Genomic DNA, 5092 nt, shown 5'->3' on the forward strand with positions numbered 1-5092 from the left:
CCGAGGAACTGGAAGCAAACCGGAGATAACCACCTTGGACGTCCTGCTTTTCAGCCTTCTTCCTAGTTCTCCGAAGTCCCGCTGTAGTATGTTCCTCCCCTTCTTCCCGACATCATTTGTGCCGACATGTACCACCACCTCTGGCTCTTCACCTTCGTCCTTGAGGATTTCCTGCACTCCGTCTGTGATGTCTTTAACACTGGCACCAGGAAGGCAACACACCATCCTTAAGTCCCGCCTGCTGCCACAAAAACCCTGGTCAGTTCCTCTCACTATGGAGTCCCCTATTACCGCGGCCCAGTGCGATGTCCAACTCTTCTGCTCTGCCTCCATGCCAACTTTTGATTGACAGGCCTGGCTGCCTCGTGGACTGGCAGTGTCATCTGTCTCTACTGTTTCCAAAAGATTCAACTTGTTCCTGACAGGTACTTCCCCCGGGGTCTCTTGCACCTGTCTCCTCTCTGCCTTCCTCATCGTCTGCTCTCTTCTGCTCTCTTCTGGTATGAATAGGAATGGTTTAGAGGCTATGGGCTAAATGCAGGTAAATGGGAGTACTTACCATGCTGTTTACCTCTATGACTCTTTACAATATTTCACATCATGTATCCTGCACCAACATTTAAGTAAAAATTTCAAATTAATTTCATAGGAGTGAGAATGTATCAGGATGTGACAGTTGTGATATATTTTATCTATTCTGTGAGTTCCTGATAGAAAATATTGGATTCTTACAAGCAGTAGAGAGAGGACCTATCCTTCCCACTGATTTGGGTTGCACTTAAAACCTATCACAGAAGTGAATGGATAATGCTCTAACTGCCCACATTAGCCATGCCACTAAATTCCTATTTTTGACATCACATACAAAATATCATGCTATGAATCACGACCAAAAGGCAAGTTAAAAATGCACTGCCTTTTTCCATAGTTTGCAATATAACAAAGAATCTAAAATGATCCAATATTAACATGCCAAAAATTGAGATTTTCAATTTACTTGGCATATAAATCGAACCCCCACCTTGTTAGTCACAACGTGCTACATACTTGCATCAGTAGTCAGCCTCAATTTTTATCACCTCACAAATGTATGCTTTCCTCACTTTAAAGCTGGATGCAAGGTATCCAGCCTCCAGGGGTCATACTGTGAAGATTTTCAAGAATCTAGCAAATGCCCAAATAATGCAGACCCCATTGAATGAACAATTAAGAGAAATGAGTCTTCAAACAGAATAATTGAAGGATGAAGCTGGTCTCAAGTTCAAAGTCATCACATTTCTTAATTTGCCAAATAACTGGATTGCAATGAGGCAATTCGGTATCAGTAACAAATTTGCCTTGAAGAAGATGCCCAGGACCAAGTTCACTATGAGAACCAATTGTTGACCTGGTCTTGAAAAACAAGTATTGGAAAAGATCCTCAAAACTTATCAGAATCGTTACCAGTAATGCAATGTTCACACATGCACTTAAGTTAATCCAATCAAACCCTGAGTCCAGCAAACATTTCAGAGCAATAGGTAGCTAATCAGCCACTTTAACAAACAAAATATCTAGAGTTATGGTAGAAGACCAAGATTGCTCAGCCTCAAAGCAAACCAAAAGTCTTCATGATCAAAAGTAACAGTTTCCAGTGATTTATATCATCAGTCAGTGATAAACACATGGGTACCATGATAAGTGGTTTGCACGATCAGATTCTAAAGATCATTTCTATTTTACCTTACATCAGTATATGTGATTCTTAAGAAGAACAATACACTTTAACGCAGTGTCATTTTATCAATCTTAATAAATCTGTAACCAATTCCCATCAAATCCAAAAATAGCATCCTATTTGTCGTGTTATACTAACAACGGTTCAATAAAAATAGTCAATGATAGACCTAAGGGAATTATGAACATATTTCTGATTATGTGTGCATGTTTGTATGTAGTGGTATGTCTATATTTGCCTGTTTATGGCTATGTGTGTTTGCCGTATTTATTTCACAGGTTCTTGGAATATTGAAAATTCTCTGTGACCTTTCTGGTTTCTGTCCTGTTCCCTGCTATCATGCACATAATAACTCTCACTGATTCAGAAGCACCTCTAACCAAACTTGACATCATTAGAATTTAGAAATTATTTGGTATGTTGTAAGCAATTATTGAACAGGGGCAGATTTATGCCTTTATCACACCATACAATAGTACAAGGTTTGCCACAGCTATAAAATCATTTCAGATTGGTGTGTAACACTCACCAGACAGACAAAATATTCCTGCCGCATAGTTGAACTTGACTTGATCACAAATTTCTGAGGAATTGGGTGTTCCCTCACAACTGAGGAGTGGCAGTTGGAGTTTAATTTCGATAAATGTGAGGTGCTGCATTTTGGAAAAGCAAATCAGAGCAGGACTTATACACTTAATGGTAAGGTCCTAGGGAGTGTTGCTGAATGAAGAGACGTTGAGTGCAGGTTCATAGCTCCTTGAAAGTGGAGTCGCAAGTAGATAGGAAATTGAAGAAGGCATTTGGACTGCTTTCCTTTATCAGTCAGAGCACTGAATATAGGAGTTGGGAGGTGATGTTGCGGCTGTACAGGACATTGGTTAAGCCACTTTTGGAATATTGCGTGCAATTCTGGTCTCCTTCCTATCAGAAGGATGTTTTGAAACTTGAAAGGGTTCAGAAAAGATTTACAAGGATGTTGCCAGGGTCGAAGGACTTGAGCAATATGGAGAGGCTGAATAGGCTCTCTGAATAGGTTTTCCTGGGGGTGTCAGAGGCTGAGGGGTGATCTTATAGAGGTTTATAAAATCATGAGGGGCATAGATAGGATAAAAACACAAAGTCTTTTCCCTGGGGTGGGGGAATCCAGAACTAGAGGACGTAGGTTTGGGGTGAGATGGGAAAGATATAAAAGGGACGTAAGGGGCAGCTTTTTCACACAGAGGGTGGTGCATGTATGGAATGAGCTGCCAGAGGAAGTGGTGGAGTCTAGTACAATTGCAGCATTTAAAAGGCATCTGGATGGGTATATGAATAGGAAGGATTTAGAGGGGCATGGGCTAAGTGCTGGCAAATGGGACTAGATTAGGTTAGGATACCTGTTTGGCATGGACGAGTTGGACTGAAGGGTCTGTTTCTGTGCTGTACATCTCTATGACTCTAAATGGTTGCAACTTGACATTGATTGTTTTTACATCTGGAGTAAAACTATAAAGGATTTGTTAAGCCTTTCCCTCCTTGTTCAGACAGGGAATAGTGGTTAAACTTCATAGATGTAGTAGCGTTATGATATAATAATCAGTTGCAAACATAACAAGAATGACGCTCACTGAATGTGCTAAATTTTGACCTTTATTGAATTAGTACAAATCAGAGTTCTTAACTCCTGACAAAATCTGCCTTATCACTTATTATACCCTACAAGCCTGTTTCATGTCAACAGTGTCTGGCATCCTCTTCTTTTCTAACCTGCCCGATGCTTTCCAGTCTCATCCTACCAGATAGATCCAATTGGGCTTGCATCCACTTGCATTTTCCAACTGCTTTGCCAACGCTACTTTCCAACTTTCTGCCAGGAGTTATCGAAAAACCACGTGAACTCACACACCAATTTGTTATGAGTAGACACTTTGCCTTTTTTCAACTAGATTTGATGAAGTTTGAATCTCTAGGAGTAAAGACATTTTGGTATGACTACGGTATTTTCTCAATTAATGTTTTAGTTTTAACAAAGATTATAAATCCAAAAAAAAGTGTTCCTTTCCCTCACCCTTATTACTATGCTGACCATTTCCAGCATTTTCGAAATTTGTGTGTTGAATTGAATCCAATTTTTCTTTCATATAATATGTTGTTCTATTTGCTTTCATCTATTTTTTCCCTTTTATTTTCAGGTACAGACTTATAGGGGTAGTCATCCTCCAGCAACTCAGCCAATGGGGTGCTCCTGACGCATGAACCTTGACAGTAAATATCCATGAGATATTCAACTGCAGAGATACTGCAGTTAGGTCTAACTTGTCCTCATCCAAATCACTATCTTACTCAGTGAATAGTGAGTGATCAGGAGCAAAAACCTTGGATCATTTTCCCTTCTTATCCCAAGGGCACTGTGACCAACTGTAGCACTTTAGATGCTGTTCCCACTAGGATTAAGTAACTCAGCAGTGATCAGGAGGTAGATTCTGAGACCTTCTGGTGAGCATCACTCAATTACTCATTGCTTTGACCAAATGAGGTATCAGGGTGAAGCAGGACCATACTCATCCAAAGTGAGCAATATTTTATCAAAATAACCTGGGGTACCATCATCCATCAGTCACACAAACAAAACCAAGGTGAAACTAGAAGAGCAGAATATAACACATTATCGAATCTAAACAAGCAAAAGAAAACCCCGCAGGCTTCAGAAGAGCCATACACTGCTTTATACAGAAATCGCTTTGTCTATTGCTTCATATTCAAACTGCAAAATGACTTTTAAACAGCTAATCAGTGACTGCAGTGAACCGAGTACAATAAAAAAACCTTACTAATCAGGATAAAAATATATATAAAACACACATGACATTAATGGGTTGTACACACCGCTAAAAAAAGATTTATAAAAAAATACATGAATAAGACATGATCACCATCATTGGTTAAAATCCAGACTCTGCAGCAGCTCAATGTGAGATCCAAACATGAAGCGTATGGTTACATATAGAGGAGGCTCACCTTTGTAATAACTGAGAATGGATGGGTCAGTCTGCTACAATAAGAGATTCTATTCAGGAAAGATTGTCCAAAAAAAAATCCCCGGCTCCCATACAGGGCCACCCCATTCACAGAAGCTTCTCTTTGTTTACCAACGTGCGCAGCCTGACGATGTGACAGCCCAGTTAATCACTGTGTGCAGAGAGGGAGAGAGAGAGAGCGAGAGAGAAAGAGAGAGAGAGAGGAGAAATAAAGACTGCAGATCCAGCAGGGGTTGAGAATAAAATGTGAGCTGTGAAATCCCTGATAGATATCTGTGCGCGAGAGTATGTGAGTATGTATGTTATGTCTATGTGTGGGTGGGAAGAGGGGGGAACGATGCTAGATTCAGTTCTCACA

General features: G+C 40.3%; 1 protein-coding gene across 1 annotated transcript in view; it reads right to left on the bottom strand.

The window, feature by feature from the left end:
- LOC122552394 (cAMP-specific 3',5'-cyclic phosphodiesterase 4B-like) overlaps positions 1-4814 on the bottom strand; it is a 462527-nt gene extending 457713 nt beyond the window's left edge. Inside the window, exon 1 of the mRNA XM_043695143.1 lies at positions 4715-4814. The gene's annotated coding sequence lies outside the window, so the exon portion shown is untranslated. The remainder of the gene's footprint in view (positions 1-4714) is intronic.
- Between the last annotated feature and the right edge of the window lie 278 nt (positions 4815-5092).

Source organism: Chiloscyllium plagiosum, chromosome 8, assembly GCF_004010195.1.
Source record: "Chiloscyllium plagiosum isolate BGI_BamShark_2017 chromosome 8, ASM401019v2, whole genome shotgun sequence".
Classification (NCBI taxonomy): domain Eukaryota; kingdom Metazoa; phylum Chordata; class Chondrichthyes; order Orectolobiformes; family Hemiscylliidae; genus Chiloscyllium; species Chiloscyllium plagiosum.